Source organism: Gorilla gorilla, chromosome 9, assembly GCF_029281585.2.
Source record: "Gorilla gorilla gorilla isolate KB3781 chromosome 9, NHGRI_mGorGor1-v2.1_pri, whole genome shotgun sequence".
Lineage (NCBI taxonomy): Eukaryota > Metazoa > Chordata > Mammalia > Primates > Hominidae > Gorilla > Gorilla gorilla.
In genome coordinates, this window is record NC_073233.2 from 55193606 (window position 1) to 55217694 (window position 24089).

At 34.4% G+C, this 24089-nt stretch overlaps 1 pseudogene; it reads left to right on the forward strand.

Moving 5' to 3' along the window:
* LOC115936250 (NADPH oxidase 4-like) overlaps positions 1-24089 on the forward strand; it is a 165657-nt pseudogene that overhangs the window by 70424 nt on the left and 71144 nt on the right.

The window sequence follows — 24089 nt, forward strand, 5'->3', positions numbered from 1 at the left end:
TTGTAGAGCACTGGAAACATGGCCACACATTATAACTAATTCTCTGGAGCCTCGGGGCACCGAGAAAGCCCTTAGTAGAGAAAAGTCTGCTTTTCATTCTGCTCTTTAAATGGGATTGGTTTCCTGTCCAGGGCTATGCTCCTTAAGAGGACTATGAATAACCAGATACAACTACTGATAATAACAGTAATCTAAAATAGTTACATAATGCTTACTATATGCTAAGTATAAATTCAAAATGCTTCACATACTTTATGTTATTAAATGCTCAGAATGTTATGAGAATAAATAATATTGTTAAACCTCTTTCAGAAGTGGGAACACTGATGTTTAGAAAGATTAAGTAGCTTGTTGAAGTTTACTTAACTGATGGATCCTAGATTCAAACCTAGGCATTCTGATTCAGAAACTCCTAAGTTTTTACTACAAGGCTTTATTTTTTTGGAGAGGTCTGTACTTCTGAGAATTTGATCTTAGTATTTGTTTAAATGCCTTTATCTTTACTGCTTTGAGATTGTCATCTGTCTATTCATCTATGTACCTATATCAGATAGATGTAGAAAATAAAAATGCAATCATTTATTAGTATAATCATATATTATTTTGCCTTTATGTTTTACTAACTTAAAACTCTGAAAGAAAACTATTTCTTTGTAAATCAAAATAGTGTCAATTTTTTTTTTAAAGGATCAGCAGTTCAAACAGACTTCTTTTTAAAGAGGAGGATTACATTGAGGGTTCTTTACTTTTTTGGAAGTAAAAGGAATGCATATTTAAATTTTGATTTTTACTTTTATGGAACAAGCATCATAGAAAGTGACTTTGATTTATACAGAGAAATAGTAGGCATCTATAGGATGAATTATATATAATCAATCAATTATTAAACTAAATTAATGTGTATTTATTTATTATAGGGATAAATGAAGAAAGCAATTATTCTAATTTTGAAACACGTCATGCAAGCCATGCATAATACAATAAGCATTCTGCAGTGCACATTTTTTCCAGGAAATTTAATTTTTAAAAAAGCAACATAGATATGCTTCTGGTATGAGAAATGTTACTACAAATAACATTTTACCATTTTCTCAAAATTAAAAAAAAACCTATATTGATGAAGGATTGGCTTATAATTAAGTCTATTTAAGTTATTTGTGCAAATGTTGGAAACAGACATATTTTAACTTCTGAAATACCTAGATAACTTTGTTCTTCAACTTTTGGTTATACAAATGAAGTACAATTGTTCAAAGTAAATTTATTGGATTTATATTGAAATTTCTGTTCAACAGTATGCTTTAGGTCTGAACAGAAAATCACTATTTGCTTAGCATTAGCTTCTCTGTCCATCAATGTGGTAAGTACCATAAGGTAAAGAAGAGCAATATATTGCATGATCTCTAGTCATCCAGCATTGATCATTGATTTGGAATTTTGAAAAATCAATAGGAAAAGCTAGACATATTATAAAACTGCATATTTTTAAAATGTAAACATTCATGTGTTATTTACATGAATGCTAGCAATTCAGAGAATTATCAGTGTGGGCTAGAAATTCTAGAAAATATTAGGATTCAAAGATGAGGTGGTGAGACATTGTTGACTGGTTTTTCTACCTAAGCAGACTTTTACAGTAAGAGAAGTTGCTTCATATGATTTTCTAAGGTCATTTTTTTTCATAGAATCTTACATTTTAAAGGAAGCTGAAAAGATATCTTGATCAAGCCTCTTTTAAGCTCCTCTACAATTTACCTACTAAGTCAATGCCTAATTTTGAAGATGTCTATTCTGTCTTAGGGGAAGTTCTAATTCTCACAATGTTCTTTCTTTTTTGGTTGGAATTATTTTACTGTAATTTCTGTCTAGCTTTTTAAAAGTCTGTGATTCTGGAGGCCATGGAAGTTAAGTTGCCCACTTTTCTAAATTCTATTCATCTGTTTCTCACGTTATGATATTTCAGATCTCAATTTTCTGAACTGTCTCTTTGAATATATTAGCAATTAGTATTAATTGAATGCTTCTCTTTTACTAACATTTGCCCTCATTAAATCCTCCTAACAATCCTGAAAATTTATTATTATTATTATTATTATTGTTATTATTATTCTCAATGTTCAGCTGAGAGAGTAGGAGCAGTGAGAGAAAAGTTGCTGAGGGCCATGGCTAGTAAGTAGATTTCCAGTTTGAACCCAGGTATCAGGTATCAAAATTAACATTCTTAACCACTAAGTTATGCTGGCCCCCATTTGGCAACACTTCTCTGTATCCCTTTTAAAACTTACACCAAACTAAATGTTCTTGGAGTATGTGATCTGATTTTGGCAGAGTGAAAGTCTCACTTTCTTCACTACAAACATTGCAATCGGTATTATTTAGGACCCCAATTTTTTGTTCTATGATTATCTGTGCCCTTGGCTTAACCTGGTTTTCATTCTTGTTGTATATTTTAGCGATTCTCTTCATTTTTTATAAATAAATCTGTTGCATGCCACCCTAAAAAGATGACATTTCATGTACACTAAGCTAGATGTTTCTTTTTAGTGTTAAAATACATCTTTAAAATACATTAATTTTCTTCTCCAAGATGTTAGTATAGCATGGAAGTTAAAAGATACATCACTTAATACCCATATGAGCTTGGCAGATAATTTGTCCTTGCTTTTTGTTAGCAATTAAATGGGATTCATAAAATCACTTATATCATAGTGTTGTCTTGGGTTTAAAGTAATGTAGCAAAGTAGGCAGAATATAGACATACTCAATAAATGTTAGTAAGAACAAATTATACTAGTACCAATACTTATAGCTTTGTAAGAATGACACTCCACATTTAACTTTGAAAAATCAGGTTTTTTGATAAAGACACAACACTTTTGAAAAGCCCAGATTTTCTTATCAGCAAAGTAATTTGATGAACATAGTGAAAACTACTTAGCAGCTCAAAGGAATATTCCTTGATATGGCAACAATTATAATATTCTAAGATCTCTAAAATTCTATTGATTTTTAGCAATAAAGGTTTATCTTTGCAAAATAAGCCTTCTTCCTGAGGAATTTTTTGTTTTGATTTTTAATATACCTTTGTAGGAGGTTGCTATTGGTGTGCTGCGTTAAAGATATTCAATTCCTAAGATACCTGGTTAAAACAAAACAAAGCAAAACCATTTCCTCTTTCCAAACATGTATAGAACTGGATATCTTTTTCCTCATTTTCTTTTGAAAAACTCAGGAGATGCATACTGCTATTCTCACTTACTGATAAAAAGGATATTGGAGGGAAAATAAATTACGAATATCGCAGAGCCTCTGCTTAAGAGCCTAACCCAGCTCCTTTCGAAGAAATGTGGAGGGAATGCATTGTAAATGAGATTTGGCACCTTAGCTTCTGCAATCTTACCGTAGTCAACACTCCCACTGGCTTTAGCTTGGAGAGTGCTGTGTGGGTGGTGATTGTATTTTATGTCTTTATTTAAGTGAGTGAGAGAGACTATAATGTGATAATTCTGGAAATGATAGAGGGGAAGGTCCTCCTCAAATGTTTGGATGGCAATGACAGCACATTAATAGTGTAAATATTTTTTTGTGCTAGCTCTGCTGCACTTCTCAGATCTTTTTATTATATGAATGATACCTGAATTATTCTTTTAAGCAGAGCTCTTTGCCATTTGGTACTTACCTGTTAGCAAGAGTTAATCATAGAGCATGATTTATCTTCTACTTGAATCATTTTTTTTCTAGGAAATCTAAAAGGAGTATTTTTATGTGCATGTTTTTAAAAACATTTATTCTTTATGCCAGGGGAACACAGTGGGCAGGCTTTGTCAACAGTGGCATTAATGAACCCCCAGCAGTGTCATAGGCGGACAGTTTAACAGGGAACATCACAGGAGTTTAGACTCAAGACGTTAACCAGGGTGAGACAGATATTGTGGGGGTTGGCTTATTGTGCTGACTGGAAAATAACCTCCCTCTATTACGGCCTCGGGCCTCAGGAGGAGGACATTAAGGATATACTGTTAGGGGATAGAGATATTTATGCAATATAGTGAAGTGTTAAGGACTGCTGATACCCAAGTATCTTCTCTTTTAGAAGCCACTTTGGTGGAAGTCTTCCTTCACCCACACTGATGTGGCAGAGGGAAAAGCTTGGTCATCTTGCTACTGGTGGGAGGCACTTGCTCTTCTTAGAAAGTCAAATTGCATTTTGAATGGAAGGCCCACAAGTTGTATTTTAAACAATCCTATTCTAGTACTGAGGGAGAAAATTTTTACTTTCCTCTACATTCTTTTCAGTTTCCCATTTCTTGCCTGTACATTTGCAGTGACTTCGTAATTTATTGTCCAAACCAGATACTTTTGAGAATGAATGGGGATGCTATTGACAATTCAGCAGTGGCTATAGAAAAACTAGGTCATATAGGTATTCTACCTATTCCTAGGCAGTGGGGAAAGTTTTAAGAGAGGCTAATGCACTGTTTGAGCTAGAGCCACAAAAGGAGTCCTTACCTTGAATAGGGGCTCTGCGTGTGTATTTGAGAAAGAGAACCTTCAAATAATACACACTGTAGGTTTGCCTAGCTTTGTCTCACTTTAGAGATTGTAATTAGATGTCCACTACCATGGTCATTAGAAGGCTGAGGATTTGGGTGTTCATGACAGTAGGTAAAATCTTTTGTAAACTCTATCTCTGATACAGATGACCTGTTCTAATACTTCCTAGATGCCTAGTTTCTAATGAGTCTGGCATACTCGTTATCAGTTTGGTGCCCATTATTTCTATCACAAAATTCTACTTCTCCTTCCATAGGATAGGGGTTTTTAACATGGCTCCATAATCCCTAGGACTCATTGAATGGATTCAGGGATTCATTAATTCCTGAAATACATACACACATATATCTGCATATTTATGTATATGTTTAATTTTGAGACACATATGTATATTTTTGTATAAAACAAGTTTCTCAACTTTCATTAGATACCCTAAAGTTTGTGTGGTCAAAAACGTTTCAAAAAATATGGAATTGAAGTTTTTAAAGCTAGATTTTAACCTAAGAGCTATAATATCTAATATCACATTGACACATTTTATATAGCCTGCTTCAGTTTTATTGAGAGTTAGAAACACTGCATTGTGGGAAAAATAAAAGCCACTGGGGCATTTTTTTCCTTCCATGAAGGCTACTGGAAAGAGAACTCGACAAATATAACGAACAACTTAACAATTGCATTATCATTTTAGAGGATAATAATTATACTATTCATAATAATTCCCTAGTTTTAGATAACGTTGAATATGTGACAGGGACTATTCTTAGCACTTTACACACACACACACACACACACAAACACACTTTTTTTTTGTTTTTAATATGCACAGTACTATAAGTTCTTCTATCATTTCTATTTTACAGATGGGGAATTGAAGCATGAAAGATTAAATCAAATAACTGTCCAAAGTCACACAGCTAATAACTGAAAAAACTAAGATTGAGCCCATGAAATTTGACCCCTGAATTTAACTTCTACCCTTTTCTTAATTATTGAATTATTTATTCGTCATTTAGAAAGTACCCTTGCTTATGAATGAAAAATATTTATGTCATGTAAAAATCTAGGATATATTTTTCTATTTATCCATGTAAGTTGGTGAGTATATATACATATATGTTTGCCTGTTTTGAATAAGAAGTTCAATTTTGATTCAGGGTACATAGAGTTCAAGGTTTTGAAGGTGAAATCTAACAAGCTCCCAGAAAATGGAGTAAGAAGAAAATGGCTTCTTTATGGTGCTGCCTGATAAGTTTCCTAAAATGTTTGACCTTGTTAAGATACATAATAATATGATAACTTTATAATATAATGTAATCATTTTATAATAAATCTAATAATAAAATTATATTTATGTGATACTTTACTTGCCAGAATTCTTCCATGTAACCTGAAAATAACTATGAAGAAGACTAGGATTTAAACTGTAGCAGATAAAAATGCTATGGAAGAGATATTCTTAGCAGTATTTTATTGCCAGTGTGTCTTTATAAAAGGATTAAGTCAAAACATAGCAAAGAAAGCAATGGGGAAAAGACATTATTCATCATATAGAAAAATCAATTAAGTCCACAGATTTCCAAAACCCATACCTTTTAGAATTTTGCTATGAATTTTCTCTAAATATTAGATTACCCATCAAGTTATTATTCAAATGTGAGGGATGAAATTGATAATGGAATTCCAAAGTAAATACATAAACGAACCCAAGTAAGCATGCAATTTGTGAATTACCATAGTTTTGCTATCCCAAACATTTTGGTATTTTGACTTTAAATATAATGAAACAAATGCCCTGGGTTATAATACTGAAGAAACAGGATTGATTCCTAGAAGATCACTAATCTTAGACAAATCAGTTTTCTATAGAGCTTCCTGATTTGTGCAATAAAGAAAAATAATTGTATCTCCCAGACCTATTAGAAGAGAAATATTAGCTATTGTACATAAAATTGACACTATACACACACACATATATACACATATATTTCTATTGTTGTCTACGTAATGTTCTCCATTTAAGAAGCTTTTCTATTTTTAATTTTTATGAATAGAGAGTAGGCATATATGTTTATGGGATACATGAGATATTTTGATCCAGCCATACAATGTGTAATGATCACATTTGCGTAAATGAGATATTCATAATCTCAAATATTTATCTTTTGTGTTACATACAAATTGTACTGTTTTCATTATTTTTTAATGTACATTATTGTTGACTCTAGTCATCTAATTATATTTTCATAACCAATACTCATCCCCACTTCTCCCCATCTCATTCGCAGCCTCTGGTAATCGTCATTCTACTCTCTATCTTCACCAGTTCAGTTTTCATTTTTAGCTCCCACAAATAAGTGAGAACGTGTGAAGTTTGTCTTTCTGTGCCTTGCTTATTTCACTTAACACAATGACCTCAGCTCCACCCACGTCGTTGAAAATGAGAGGATCTCCTTCTTTTTGTGGCTGAATAGTACACCGTTGTTATATGTAGCACATTTTCTTTATCCATTTATCTGTTGATGGACACTTAGGTTGCTTCAAAATCTTGACTATTGTGAATAGTGCTACAATAAACATGCAAGTGCAGGTATCTCTTCAATATACTGATTTCTTTTCTTTTGGGTATATACCTAGCAATAGGATTGCTGGGTCATATGGTAGTTCTGTTTTTAGTCTTTTGAGGAACCTCCAAAGTTTTCTCCGTAAGGGTTTTGCTAACTTACATTCCCACCAACAGTGTATATGAGGGTTGCCTTTTCTCCATGTTCTCACCAGTATCAGTTGTTGCCTGTGTCTTCAATATAAGCCATTTTAACTGTGGTGAGATAATATCACATTGTAGTTTTACTTTGCATTTATCTGATGATGTGATGTTGAGCACCTTTTCATATACCTGTTTGCTATTTGTATGTCTTTTGAGAAATGTCAATTTAGATATTGTGCCCATTTTTAAATGAGATTATTAGATTTTTTTCTTACAGAACTATTTGAGTTATTTATGTATTTTGGTTATTAATCTCTTGTCATATGGATAGTTTGCAAATATTTTCACCCATTCTTTGGGTTAGATCTTTACTTTGTTGATTGTATCCTTTGCTGTGCTGAAGCTCTTTAATTTGATGTAATTCCATTTGTCTATTTTTGCTTTGATTGTCTTTGCTTGTGGGATATTACTCAAGAAATCTTTGCCCAGTCCAATGTCCTGGAGAGTTTCCCCAGTGTTTTCTTTTAGAGGTTTCATAGTTTCAGGTCTTAGATGAAGTCTTCAATCAATTTTGATTTTTTTAATTTAGGAAGAGATAGAGATCTAGTTTCATTCTTCTGGTATGTTGTATTTCCATTATCATGCATTTCAAAAAGTTTGAAAATTTCCTCAATAATTTCATCATTGACTCACTGGTTATCAGGAGTATATAGTAAAATTTCTGTGTATTTGTATAGTTTCCAAAATTCCTCTTATTGATTTCTAGTTCTATTCCATTGTGGTCAGGAAAGGTGCTTGATATTATTTCAAGTTTTTGAATGTTTTGAGATTTTTTTGTTACCTAACATATGATCCTTGAGAATGACGCATGTGCTGAGGAGAAGAATCTGTGTTCTGCAGCCATTGGATAAAATGTTCTGTAAATATTTATTAGGTCCATTTGGTCTATAGTGCAGATTAAGTCTGATGTTTATTTCTTGATTTTCTGTCTGAAAGATCGGTCCAATGCTAAAAGTGGAATGTTGAAATCTCCAACTATTGTTGTATTTAAGTCTCTCTCTCTCTTTAGCCCTAATAATATTTGCTTTACATTTTTGTGTGCTGCAGTTTTGGGTGTATATATATTTACAATTGTTATATCATCTTGCTGAATTGACCCCTTTATCACAATATGATTTTATTTTTTTGGTCTCTTCTTATGGTTTTTGTCTTGAAATCCATTTTGTCTGATATTAAGTATAGCTTCTCCTCTTCCTTTTTGGTTTCCATTGGCATGGAATATGTTTTTCCATCTGTTTATTTTCAGTCTATGTGTATCTTCATAGGTGAAGTGTGTTTCTTGTAACCAGCAGATCGTTGGGTCTTTTAGTTTCTCCATTCAACCACTGTATGTCTTTTGATTGGACGGTTTATTTCATTGACATTCTATGCAATTGCTGATAAGTATGGCCTTTCTGGTACCATTTTCTTATTTGCTTTCTGATTGTTTTGTGGTCTTCTCTTTCTTCTTTCCTTCCATCCTGTCTTCCTTTTGGTGAAGGTGATTTTCTCTGGGGGTATGTTTTAATTTCTTCTTTTTCTATTTTTTATGTATCTGTTGTATGTTTTCTGATTTGTGGTTACAATGAGGCTTGCAACCAATATAACCCACCTCAGGCCCACAGTGAGGTACTGCGTAGCTACTGCCTATGTTCATTCAAGGCCCAAGGGCTCCTCAGTCAGCTTGTAGTGAATGCTTCCTGGCCTGGGACTTTTACTTCAGGATAATGCATTCCCCTCTGGCCCAGGGAGTGTCAAGAAATGTCATCTGAGAGCCAGTGCCTGGAATCAGGGAACCTTGCTTGGTGTTCGACCCCACTGTGGCTGAATTGGTATGTAACCTGCAAGACAAAGTCCCATTCACTCTTCCCTTTCCTTTTCTCATGCAGAAGGAGTCCCTCTCCATAACAACCACAGTTGGGAATTTGCTGGGCCGCACCTAAAGCCAGAACATCTCTCAGTCTCACCCAAGGCCCATGGCAAGTACTGCCTGGGTACCACTGCTGGTTATTCAAGGGCCAATGGCTCTTTAGTCAGAAGATGATTAATCTTGCCAGGACTGGGTCCTTTTCTTCAAGGCAGCAAATTTCTTGCTTGCCCAGGGTGTGTCTAGAAATGTCATTCGACAGTTAGTGCCTAGAATCAGGGCCTCAGGCCTCTGCCCAGGGCCCTATCCTACTGTGGCTGACCTGGCATCCCAGAGGCAGGACAAAGTCCTCTTTATTCATCCCTTTCCTCTCTTCAAGCAGAAGGAAGAGGTCTCTCCCAGAACTGTGAGCTGTGTTGCCTGGGCTTGGTAGAGAGGTGGTGCAAGCACTCTCTTGGCTGCTCTGGCTAGTGTCTCACTGGGGTGTGTGCCCCCCGTGTCACTGGCTGTGAGCCCTGTACAGCACCAGGACTTGCAAGGAATTTCAGTCCTTTAAACCTAGACTGCCTTTCAAGTTTATTTACAATCCCAGAGCACTTTAGCCCAAAATGGCAAGGCTTGCTGGGGCTTAGGTTTTGACTGCTGGAATGGGCAATTCCTTTTTGGCTAGAACTGGGTCTAAATGCTCCCTCTGGGGGCTCTGGCGGAGTTCTTCCTGGTGTTGCTTTCATTGTAACAGGGCAACACTGAGTTCTCTTCTCCCTAACCTCCTTATGCATCTGTGAGTTCCAACCCTACAAAGAAAAATAAAATAGAACATTGTGCCATATTCTAGGTAAACTAGAGTGGTATTGGGGATAGGAGTGTTTATTACCCATCTTTATGCAGGGAATCCCTTTCACATATCACTCACTCAGTATTTACTGGATGAAGCTGAATTGCATTAATTAGTTTAAGCTAGGAATGTGTTGTCCTTCTAGGCTCTTCCAATTTTCCTCAAGTATCAAGGCATTACAGATGACAATAAAGGATAATCTCTAAATTTGTTTAACTATAGCTTGGACTGTCATTTTGTAACTATCATTTATATTTAGTCTTATCTAGGTAATTAGTTATTATGGCAACTAGTATATTGATTCCCATGCCAAAGGAATTAGCTTTTAAATCTTAACTATTTTGATTATATTGTAGACTGGCACATTTTTGTTCGGGGTCTTTATGCATCTCTGTGGCTAAAAATTCTGAAAGAAAAAAAACCCATGCCTCTTATTTTATTTTATTTTATTTCATTTTATTTTTTTTGAGACATGGTCTTTCTGTGTTGCTCAGGCTCATCTCAAAAGTCTGGCCTCAAGTAATGCTCCCACCTCAGCCCCTAAGTGCTGGGTTTACAGGCATGATCCAGCATGCTCAGACCCAGCTCTCTTGATTTGTTTTATTTCACTTTTTAGTTCTTCAATTTTTCACTTAAATATATGGGGTGAAAAATATTATTGAATAATTAGATCTCTCTTAGATGGAATTCAAATTCTTCTCCTCCATAATATTTACATATTTTCAATATGTTAATAAATACAATGTCCTATATAACTATGATCTTTAAGATATAAAGTTTTTTTACCTTTATATCTGTTGTTTGCCAACTTCCAATTTTTTATTCATTGGATTTTTAAATTTTATGTAAAAAGTAGTATTTCTCTATAGTAATTATGGACTAAGATCTTATGGTTTATTCACATTTGTTGATATTTTATGCTGTAAGCCAGTTGGCAGTAGGGATTGAGGTCATGTGATATTTTCCTCATTAAAGATGCCTTATATTTCTATAGTTTGTATGTATATATGTCTGCTTATATACATAGATATAGTATATACAGAGCATTTTTATGTACATGAAGTCATTTATGCTATAAGTTGTATATATTAATGGATTTTCTTAAACTTCCAAGCTGCGAGTTTATTTTTTCCCCAGTTTTGGAGATAGACCAAATACTTTTTCACATAATTTTTATCTCAGTTTTTCTGCAGGGAACTTTTTTATATTAGCCAGTGTTTACAGCTGGTATTATAAGATGAGAAAGTTGGGGGAAAGGAGAAGGAAAAAGGACTGTATTTATTTAAGAAACATTTTCAGTATAGTACTGTTTCTGAAACATGAAATAAATATTTTATCCTCCACTGTCATTTTAGTGAAGCATGAAAGCTGAGGAAATACTGAGAAGTAATGGATGCTTACATTTTTTTTTTCTTTGCAAGGGGTCAAAGCTCTTCCCTTTATATACCTGTGAAGTACAGAGGAACAGGTACTATTTCTCTTTTTGAGTTAAGGAAACTTAGGGAAATGACCTATTTTACTTCAGGAACTCAAGGAAGTTGTAAATGTTGATCCTAAGCCCTTAAGACCCTAGGCTATACATTAGTCAGCTGCACAGAGATTGTGGCAGAATCAGCTACTTAATTTGTAGGGCCCACTGCAAAATGAAATGTGGGATTCCTTGATCAAAAAATTATTAAGCGTTTGGAGATGATGACAACAGAGCAGTGAACCAATAGCAGGGTCTTTCTAAAGAGCAAGGTCCGGTGCACCTGCACAGATTACAAACACATGATGTTATTCCTATCTTGTAAGCCTGGACCACCCCACCAGTAAGAGCTAGACACAATTCCTGCTGTGGTTAAGCTGCAGATGGCAGTACTCTTAGCTATCAAAGGCAAGAGCCACGAAAGAATGCAGAGGCAAGAACTCTGTTAGGCCAGAGAAACAAAGTGGAGGTGGGAGTACAAGCTTTGGTAGGGTGGATACCCAGATACTTAGGATTTCCTGAGGCACACTGGATCTGTAGTTTAGGACAGCACTCCACTTCTAAATGCACCTAGCAAGTAGACTTGACTCTCTTGATAACTGTCTGTTACTTAATGTTACTGTTTGTTACTTAATAACTGTCATGTTACTACATGCCATTTGCTAAAATATAGACCTCCTTTTTGAAGGTTGAAAATGAGCTCAAATATCTGTTAAAACCAGATGATTCCCCAATCACGTGTTTCAACAACAATCACAACAAAAGTTGTTTATACACTTCTGGTCACTAAGTTAATCAATGAATATTTATTGAGCACTTACTATAAGTCATAAGCACTATTTTAGGCAGTAGAAAAATAGCAGTGGAGCAGGATAAACCCTTGACTTTAAGAAGTGCACATTCTGGGGGATTCTACAGAAGTTAGAGAACTGCGATAAATTTTAAAATATACAATTTGGTTTTATTTTTTGAATTAAACTCTTTTTCTTTGTACTTGAAGCAAAATAAAAATAACTGTCAGAATCAAGATATATTTTTACCACAAAGAAAAAAAATCATGTTATAAAATATTAGGAAAAAAAGTAGGTTCCTAAGGGATAAGAATTTTTTTCTCCTCCTTCAAAATAGATTAAAATACCACAAATATAAGGTCACATAAGTGACACTGCATTTGTGGGATATTTTTAACATGAAATTAAAGTAGGGATGATTCTGGCATTGTCCTTTTGTCAGATGTGGTATTTTGTAATATTTATCTTTTGCCATAAAATCATGTTTTGATTGCCATAAAATCATGTTATTACTTAGTAGGATTCATTTAATGTATTGTATTATTTTATAAGACTTTGTCACAGCCGGGTACTAAAAACAAAGAAACAAACAGAAAGCAAAACACACAAACAAAAAAACCCAGATAGGATAACAATAATGTCTCTTGAGGGAAACAAGGGAAAAAAAAAGAAACCTACAACTTTGAAACATGGTTGAATGTTTGATAGCACATGTTAAGATCCTTTTGAATGCAGAAACAATTTTGAAACTCCATAAAATCCTTTATTTCTCATGATAGGGGAACACTAGACATTCCACAGATACTTCAAAATTTCTCCTTGGAACATCATACAATGAAACTTAAAAAATTAATAATAAACACTTATATTTCCACATAGTCTGTGCACCTCCTTTCCTCATCAAAAAATTAATAATAAACACTTATATTTCCACATAGTCTGTGCACCTCCTTTCCTCATCCCTCACCATGTCATTATAACTTGGCAAGACTCTCTGTTTACCATTCACTAATGTCTTTTTCCCTTCTTGTTTTTTGCTTTAAAATTATTTAGCATTTATTTATGAAAGCTACAACAATACATACAAGAATGCTGTCTTTTTTATTCCTACATGATTTGCTATATTAAAACAAATTATGTGTTTATTGTTTGCTTTTAAAATCAATTCACTAGAAATGCATTAGAGATCTATTATGTGCAAGAAAAGTATTAGAGGGATGCTGAGGTTTGGCAGTGAGTGTGAATGTATAAGGGATAAATGCATAAGACATGATCCCTTCTGCTTATTTAGGAATAAACCAAGTACCTTTGTGCATCTGGCTTCCTCATATTGGAATGCCATTCTCCTATTCTCTAACCCCTGGAATCTCTACATCTTTCAGCTGCCTTCTTCTCTGTGAAGCTTTTCTGGAATTTTATAATCAAAGTTCATTACCCATCTCTACTCTCAAGAGGTTATCATATGTTTATATGGCATTAATCATTTTGCCGTTTTTAATGATCATTTTTGGTTTTATGTTTGATTTGACCCATTATATCTGTGCTGTGGCTATTCAATTTAAATTAAAGTGAAATAGTATTAAGAATTCAGTTCTTCACCTGTACTAGCCAAATTTAATTGCTCCATAGCCACTTTTCTCTAATAGTTACTATGTTGGTCATCAGAGACTTAGACCATTTCCACTATCACAGAAAGCTCTATTGGACAGTGCTGCTCTAGACTGTGCATGCCTTTGAAGGCAGTGACCATAATATTGAAACTAATAAGCTTCCACAATTAATAAAATAATATGTCTAAATGAGCTATATCACAGTGGCAGTGTAGGGCAAGAAGCAGGGGCAGTATTGTTTGGCAAATAGACACAGAGCTTTGTGTTATCTTAAGTGGGTTCTGTTACATTTGAGAAGATTTCATTCTACTTTAAAGAAAGGCATGCATCTAAAATAAATAAAGCTACCAGGAATTTAAAACACCATAAAAATCATGTAGAACACGTGCCTCAAATTTTAATAAATGTGGCCACAGTGAAGTAAATGGATTAGAGAGATAATATCAGATTTTTTCTATCAATCCAAATATCCTTAATATCTAGTCTACATTCCTTTTCAATATTCTTTAGAAAAAGATTGTTATAATGGCCTTCAAATATAAGAATTCTAAGAAATTCTGCACTAATACCAAAGAAATGAGCACTTTTACTCTTTACTCATACAGTGAAAAAGTAAGTTATTGCATTCAATTGAGCTTGAAAAATAACACATAAAATTATTGGTTTGATAAGACATGCTCCCTCCATTTCTAAGTCTATAGCCATATAAAGCCACCAAATTTTGCTCAATGTATACATTGGTCTTCAATTTAAAGATTGTCCATAAAGTAGTGTGGATATTCTGCAAGGGGAATAGGCCTGGTACAGAGGAAGGAGCACGGACTTTGGAATCACACTAACTGGGCTTTCAGTCCCAGCTCTGCAGACTGACATTGTTGTGTTGGGAGATACTTAAGTACTCCCAATTTAAGGCCACTGATCTTTACCATACAAGTTTTTTTTTTTTTTTTTTTAACCAGTAGGTGGCCTTTCAATACTGAGTTAAAAATCTGCCTTCTGGTGAACTTTCAGTACCTTCACCACCTAATTACAGCCAAATGACCTGGGATGTCATACTTGAGTTTTTTTTTGATGAATGATTTTATCATTGTCTGTCTTTAGATCTTATCCATATTTCTTTGGTGGCAACAGTTACAACTAAGACAAAGTAATCTGAGCTCTCTATTCTGTTTGTTTTTTGTGTTTTTATGCATATACCATATTGTTTTTATTACTATAGTCTTGAAATAAAGCTTGAAATCTGAAAGTAAAAAAAGAAGACAAAGTAAGGACAGTTTTAATGGGGTTTTAGGACAGAGATGGCCTATGCTATTTATCTTGAGTGTAGCTGAACATAATACAAAGCTCTCAAAATTAAAAGGAATTTTAGAATAATACGTGCCATTTTATGTGCCAAGAACAGCACAACTGTTTGATTGGGCTGGCCTGAAGAACTTTACTGTATAGTATAGTAACACCATTCACTACTCTAAGGACCTAGAGCATGGTAGAGTTATGTCCACTTGAATGTTATGACAGGAGAAGGGATTAACGACATTTATTTGCCTGGTGTTAGGACCCTAAATTATAAGCAGCCCCATTCCAACACACACATACACACACACACACACACACACACACACACACAATCTGACTTTTGTTTATTTTGAACCCCTTTTACAATGTCTAGCTCTTTAACCATCTGATTTGCTTTGCATGACATAGGGGCATGGAGTGAGCTAGGTAGGTTTCTGAACCCTGTGCTTTGACTATACTTAGTTAATCTCTTACCTGAATGAAAGCCTTAGGTTTCTCATCTGTGTAATAGAAATAAAAATACTTACCTTGTATGATTATTTTGTTTTGAAGTTTAAATGATAAATAGATGTTCTAAAAATTACTGATGTGATACTTTCTTAGCAAGTATTAATCTTCCCCCTTCCTTACCTTTCTCAGATTTATGTTGTGAGGATTCAGTGAACTAATGTGATATATCATGAGAGGTGAAGAGCATAGAATTTGAATCAGATCAGAATTCAAATCTTGGCCCTGCTACTTATCAACTGTGTGACACTGGGGTATTATTTCATCTTTTAAAATACTTTTATTTTTAAATTTTAAAATGGGAATAATGATCCTAGTTCATGCAGTTTTTGTGAGGATAATGTAAAATGCATATAAATTTCTCTGGGCTAGACCTGGTGTTTTCCATACATTACTAAGCTATTATTAAAACACTACTCCAGTTAGTATCTGTAGTCTGACTTATGTTCAGCTTCTTTGAAGATATCTTCCAAACTAGATCATGAGTTTCTGGAGTGTTAGGAGTCGGATTTGACTCTGTTGAATTCTGAAGAACCACTGAAGTAGTGCTAAGTGCATTATGCTCATGTCTGTTCAACTTTTGGCCAGTAGAATAAATGCTTGGGGTTTTTTACCTACTTAGCTATCAGTCACTATCCTTCCAATGGCCAATAGGAGCAAAAGGTTTGGGTAAATTACTAATGTAAAGAAAGCTGAATCAAATTCATAGGTTGTCTAAGTATAATATCCCAGCAATTGTATTGTGTGACTCGAAACTTATAAATGATTAGTGACAAAAATGTGGCTCAATTTTGTATAATATTTATCAATTTATCTCATACATAGGCTATATCTACTGTATTACTTAAAAAAAAAACGTACGTTTGTGTGTGGTCTACTATGATGTCATGTAATGCATGCCCCTGACGTGTACTGAATGCTCCCTAATGACTTCATGATGACTAGTTTTAAGGAAGAAAATAAAATTTAAAAAAGGAAGTGAGCATAAGCAAAGAGGGAAGAAAGGAAAGTGATCAGGACGAGGAGGTGGTGAATACAACCAGAGACTGGCCTGGTCATTGCTTTCCTAACCTTCATATATGGATCTCTTAGTATCATTATACAGTTTTTGTTTAAAAATATTATTTTTGTAAAAGCATCATAGCCGTTATTTATTTTTGAGATGGAGTTTTGCTCTTATTGTCCAGGCTGGAGTGCAATGGTGCGATCTCAGGCTCACCGCAACCTCCGCCTCCTGGGTTCAAGCAATTCTCCTGCCTCAGCCTCCCAAGTAGCTGGGATTACAGGCATGCAGCACCGCACCTGGCTAATTTTGTATGTTTTTTAGTAGAGATGGGGTTTCTCCATGTTGGTCAGGCTGGTCTCGAACTCCTGACCTCAGGCAATTAAACTACTAAAATTAAGTATTTGGGAGCATGAAAGATAGTTTAAAAAGCATGTACTGTAAGCCCACCAAAAACAGATAATCTTGGAAATAAATTTTTCCTTAGCATTCTTTAAAATAATAAAATATACTGCAAAATTTTCAAGCATTTCCAAATCTTACTTTGTCATGCAATACTTGCTTATGCAGCAGTGACCTTGTTGATGCTGTGTACAATCTGTCATTTTATGGATTATCCCTATGAGGTAGATGCTAACCACTTCTTGACAAGGAAGGCAGGACCCAGAAAGTTGAATGGTTTGTCTTGGTTTCTCACAAAATAAGAAATAATCAGAATGAGATTTTTATGGTGTGGGCTCTCCTGCCTGATTTATTATTTTGAACTTTTTATGTGGTTCTGTCTATGGAGAAATTGAAAAGTAAACAGATTTAGGGACTGATTGCTGTATATACATTGTTTTCAGACCATAGGAGAGACAAACTTCCAGTTCCAGTTATTTCTGTTTAACATTTCTCTGCAAATCCGCAAGGCTTGTTTTATCCAGGCTTGGCCAAGTTAAATATGTTCCCTGTATTTTTCCCTTATGTTTGGAGATCTAGCAAAATATTCCTCATTATACTGTTTATTGAAGTGAAAACTTGTATGTGATTGTATGAATGCCTAATAATCTTGAAGTAAAGGCCATCAAATTCAACAATGCCTGGAGAGATTGCATGTATTCTTCTCTACCACATATTTATAGCATTTGTTTGGAGTGCCAAAATTTTTGTTTTAGTCCTATAGATAAGAATTTCTTAATATTTTTTAAGATTTTTCAATTTCTCCTAAACATAATACATAAGGAACACTTTTTGGATAAATGTTGTGTAAAGTTAGCAAAAAAAACAAAAAACAAAAACAAAAACAAAGACATTATTTTCTTTTACCGTGTCCCCTGATCTCAAATCTTTTCATTTCTCTGTTTTTTTTTTTTTAAATTTAATTTTAGAGGGCTGCTGAAGTATCAAACTAATTTAGATACCAACCCTCCTGGCTGCATCAGTCTTAACCGAACCAGCTCTCAGAACATTTCCTTACCAGAGTATTTCTCAGAACATTTTCATGAACCTTTCCCTGAAGGATTTTCAAAACTGGAAGAGTTTGCCCAGAACACATTTGTGAAGATTTGTATGGAAGAGCCCAGATTCCATGCTAATTTTCCACAAGTCAGATTAATTTTGTGTTTGATCTCCACAAAGTTTGTTTCCATTTGACTGATCAACATCACATATAAATGTGTTTTTCAAGCTATATATTCATGCGTAATAGGATATTTCAGGGTGTTTCAACAGTAAGTTAGTACCTATTATTCCATTACAGGTACCTGACAGTTGAATGCAAAAGATCTATGATATTAGAGGATATATAACATTTCTACTTAACTGACCATATGACCTTTGCATACAACAGCCCTGGTGCTTGCAGCCAAGAGATGACGAATATTTTTCCCATCATTTGAGAAAAGCTGATTGAATAATAAAAATAGTAGTAAAAGAAAGTACCACCAATACCACAAATTATTATTTTATTGTATTATAATATTATGTATAATATGGTAAATAGCAAAATCAATTGATTGAATGCTTAATATTATCTGCCAGGCATTGTGCTAAAATGTCCTGTATGCCTAATACAGAACACTTATTAGACATACAGAATGTTTCTTGCAATATTTGCAATGACTATTTGAGGTAATTAATATCACCCTCAATTTTCTGATAGAGAAATTGTACTTACCTTAATCAAAGTCTCCAAACCAGTAAGTGGCAGAGGAAGCATGTAAACACAGGTCTTTGGCTAATATGCTTGCTCCTGATAAACGTCCATAAGTATTCAGCAATTAGTTCAATAAGGGCCCTTATCTTCCTCTGTGCCTCTGAGAACTGCCCCCATGCAAATTACACCGTTTATTCCTCATCTATAAAAAGTGGAAGTAGGAAATAGTGATGTCAGATGTCTCTATTGGAAGAGAAGAAAGAGAAGTCAAAAGCTAGAATGAATTTGTAGATGACTTTGGAATAGGGTATTAGTCGTGTGTTTATTATTATTAATAATAATCCTCTAGATCCCTACTAGTCTCTATAATTTTCAGAACTTTTCTGAGTTTCACATAATATTCACAAATATTAGACAGGGCAGGTATGGTGACTCCTGTTTTGCTCATGTGGGACCTGACACTCAAAGAGTAAGTGATTATCTCAAAGGTGCAAGGCTGCTACATTGCAGACCTTGTCTTGCAATGCTACTCATAACACAGTGCGAGGCTAAATGTTATTATATGCAGAAGAGGCATGATCTGTCTGCATGAAAGAAGGAAGATTTGAAACAACTAAAGTGAGGCTTTAAAAAGTGACCATTAAGACAAGTTTTAGTTGGAGGCCTCAAAGGGATGTGAAAGATAAAGTGTGTAATTTTAAGAGAACAGTAAGCCACATAGGCTTCTGCACTTCCCAAAGTTTGCATGTATCCTGGGATCAGGGCTAACCGTGCAACACATATTCAAAATTGTCACGGTTTCCAAATTATAAATATTATTTTATGTTCTTATTATATTATATAAAAGTAAGTGGTAAACAACATGCCTAGCATATTGCATTTTTAAACATATGTGCTATACATATTTAACATATATACACATATTATATGCATGTATATTATGCATATACATTATGTACATTAAAAATCTAGGGTTTTCTTATTTAATAAACATTAGACTGTTACTTTATTTCTAAAATTATCCCCAGATTTATCGGAGATTGTTAACTTCCCTTTATTCTTTTATTAAATATGTTGTGTATATACATTACATATCTGTAGGCATAGAAAGGTGTATGAAAGAATATACAGTTGTTTGTTCATGGATAGTTACACCCAGAGCATGAGAATGAGGGCAGGGTCTTGATATTACTTTGTGTTTTATTTTATACTTTTGTTTGTTTGAATGATAGTGAGCATCTATTATTTTTTACTCATTTATTATGTTTTCTTATTTAAAATACAAATTAAAATACTATTACTGTAATGTATGCAATAAGCAATTGGGCAGGGTGTAGATTTCTACAATACGAGTATTTCTTGAAGTATATTTTCAAAAATTTGTCTTAGACTTGGCTTTGGATTTCTGGACCTTTGTGCCTGTACTGTGCCGAAAGACTTTACAGGTATATCTGGAGCAATAAGCCAGTCACCATCATTTCGGTCATAAGTCATCCCTCAGATGTCATGGAAATCTGAATGGTCAAAGAAAATTTTAAAGCAAGACCTGGTTAGGTGAGTCAGTGGTCAGCAACTTTTTAAATAGCCTTTATCCTTATGTAATTTTTGGAATTTAGCAAACATAGCATCATTGAAATAGTTGAAATTCTTAATTGGTCATTTAAAACTTATCTGTTTGTTGCTTTTTAGTATATTACTCTACATTGTCCCAGTGTATCTGCATTAGAAAATCATCCATTTACCCTCACAATGGTAAGAAACATATCTCTTGCTTTTTCACATTTGTAGGGTGCTATGCATCTTTTTCTTTTTTTGTGTCCTATCTCATTCTAAAAGGTATTCAAGGCTATCATAGTATTCTTGATGTTTAAGTAAGCCATCTTTTTACAAGGAAAATAGTTATCTGCTTGAGAACTTTGTAACTACTCTTTATTATTTTTTGACACCTTACAATTCAGGAAGTAATGTATTAAAACATATTAAAGCTTGTTGATTCAAAATACAGGCCAAGCACCGTGACTCATGCCTGTAATCCCAGCACTTTGGGAGGTCAAGGTAGGAAGACCATTTGAGCCCAGGATTTTAAGACCAGCCTGCGAAACATAGGGAGACCCCGTTTCTACAGTAAATAATAATAAAAAAAAGCCAGGTGTGGTGGTACATACCTGTAGTCCCAGCTACTAGGAAGGCTGAGGCAGGAGGATTGCTTGAATCCCAGTGTTTGAGGTTTCATTGAGCCTTGATCCCACCACTGCTCTCCAGCCTGGGCAAGAGAGTGAGACCTTGTCTCAAAAAAGAAATTTTATCTATCTATCTATCTATCAATCTATCTATCTATCTATCTATCTATCTATCTATCTATCTATTTAATTTCTTGAATATTTACTTTCCTCCTTTTATGGAGTATTTTAATGTATATGGAAATCTAATATATGCACAATTTTCTTTGGAGATGGAATTTAGGGGAAATACGGATACTCTGGGTTGAGGTGGAAGCATTAAACAAAACAGGCAGTGTTTAGAAAAGGTAAAATCCAGTGTAATGGGAGAGAGAATGAGAAGTAAAATTAGAAAAATCAAATGGAGTAAATAATGGCATGGGAGGGCATCTAGCTAAATAATGGACACCATCAAATATGATTAGCTAGTCAGCATATCATTTAATATTATTATAAAAATAGCATGAGTTCATTATAAACATTTAGACAATTCACAGATATAAAGTAAAATAGAAACTTAAAAAAAATTTTCCCCACTTTCCAATCCTTCTCTCTACTGTTTGACATATATCTTTCCAGATATTTTCCCATAAGCTTCTGCATACATGAGTTTCTAACATTTATTTGCTGGATCATATTGTTTTGTAACTGGCTCCTTTCACTCAACTACATGTGATGGACATCTTTCCATATTACTGTATGTGCCTCATTCATGTTAATGATCGTATAATATTTCACAGTAGGAAAGTACTGTAATTTATTTAATATTCTCATTGATGTTGGATATTTGGACTTTATTCATTTTCTAAGAAAGATAATTGAGAACAGAGACCACATGTTTAAATGTATACTTAAGAAAGATAGCAAAACTATTTTATATATATGGTATGTATACATGCAGACAGATGGGAACATGTTGTAAAGCATGTTGTAAAACATGTTCCCATCTGTCTGCATCTATACATCCCATATACATGAAATTGGTAACATGAAAATAGAAGGGAATGATTGAAAAGGGAGAAAATACACAAGTAAGTTTGTCTTTACTTAAATAACTTAAGAAGTTTTGCCTAATCCTGGGTTTATAAGAAATTTACTTCAGATTGCCCTGGCCAGAACTTCCAACACTATGGTGAATAGGAGCAGTGAGAGAGGTCATCACTGTCTCGTGCCAGTTTTCAAAGGGAATGCTTCCAGTTTTTGCCCATTCAGTATGATATTGGCTATGGGTTTGTTATAAATAGCTCTTATTATTTTGAGATACGTTCCATCAATACCTAGTTTATTGAGAATGTTTAGCATGAAGGGCTGCTGAATTTTGTCGAAGGCCTTTTCTGCATCTATTGAGATAATCAAGTGGTTTTTCTCTTTGGTTCTGTTTATGTGATGGATTACATTTATTGGTTTGCATATGTTGAACCAGGCTTGCATACCAGGGATTAAGCCAACTTGATCTTGGTGGATAAGCTTTTAGATGTGCTGCTGGATTCTGTTTGCCAATATTTTATTGAGGATTTTTGCATCAGTGTTCATCAGGGATATTGGTCTAAAATTCTCTTTTTTTGTTGTCTCTCTGCCAGGCTTTGGTATCAGGATGGTGCTGGCCTCATAAAATGAGTTAGGGAGGACTCCCTCTTTTTCTATTGATTGGAATAGTTTCAGAAGGAATAGTACCAGCTCCTCTTTGTACCTCTGGTGGAATTTGGCTGTGAATCTGTCTGATCCTAGACTTTTTTTTGGTTGGTAGGCTGTTAATTATTGTCTCAATTTCAGAGCCTGTTATTGGTCTTTTCAGGGATTCAACTTCTTCCTGGTTTAGTCTTGGGAGGGTGTATGTGTTGAGGAATTTATCCATTTCTTCTAGATTTTCTAGTTTATTTGTGTAGAGGTGTTTATAGTATTCTCTGATGGTAGTTTGTATTTCTGTGGGATCAGTGGTCATATCCCTTTTATTATTTTTATTACATCTGTTTGATTCTTCTCTCTTTTCTTCTTTATTACTCTTGCTAGCAGTCTATCAATTTTGTTGATCTTTTCAAAAAACCAGCTCTTGCATTCATTGATTTTTTGAAGTGTTTTTTTTGTGTCTCTCTCTGCTTCAGTTCAGCTCTGATCTGAGTTATTTCTTGCCTTCTGCTAGCTTTTGAATTCGTTTGCTCTTGCTTCTCTAGTTCTTTTAATTGTGGTATTAGGGTGTCAATTTTAGATCTTTCCTGCTTTCTCTTGTGGGCATTTAGTGCTATAAATTTCTCTCTACACACTGCTGTAAATGTGTCCCAGAGATTCTGGTATATTGTGTCTTTGTTCTCATTGGTTTCAAAGAACATCTTTATTTCTGCCTTCATTTTGTTATGTACCCAGTAGTCATTCAGGATCAGGTTATTCAGTTTCCATGTAACTGTGCAGTTTTGAGTGAGTTTTTTAATCCTGAATTCTAACTTGATTGCACTGTGGTCTGAGAGACAGTTTGTTGTGATTTCTCTTCTTATACATTTCCTGAGGAGTGCTTTACTTCCAGCTATGTGGTCAATTTTGGAACAAGTGTGATGTGGTACTGAGAAGAATGTATATTCTGTTGATTTGGGGTGGAGAGTTCTGTAGATGTCTATTAGGTCCACTTGGGGCAGAGCTGAGTTCAAGTCCAGGATATCCTTGTTAACTTTCTGTCTCATTGATCTGTCTAATATTGAAAGTGGGGTGTTAAAGTCTCCCACTATTATTGAGTGGGAGTCTAAGTCTCTTTGTAGGTTTCTAAGGACTTGCTTTATGTATCTGGGTGCTCCTGTATTGGGTGCATATATATTTAGGATAATTAGCTCTTCTTGCTGAATTGATCCCTTTACCATTATGTAATGGCCTTCTTTGTTTCTTTTCATCTTTGTTGGTTTAAAGTCTGTTTTGTCAGAGACTAGGATTGCAACCCCTGCCTTTTTTTGTTTTCCATTTGCTTGGTAGATCTTCCTCCATCCCTTTATTTTGAGCCTATGTGCATGTCTGCATGTGAGACGGGTTTCCTGAATACAGCACACAGATAGGTCTTGACTCTTTATCCAATT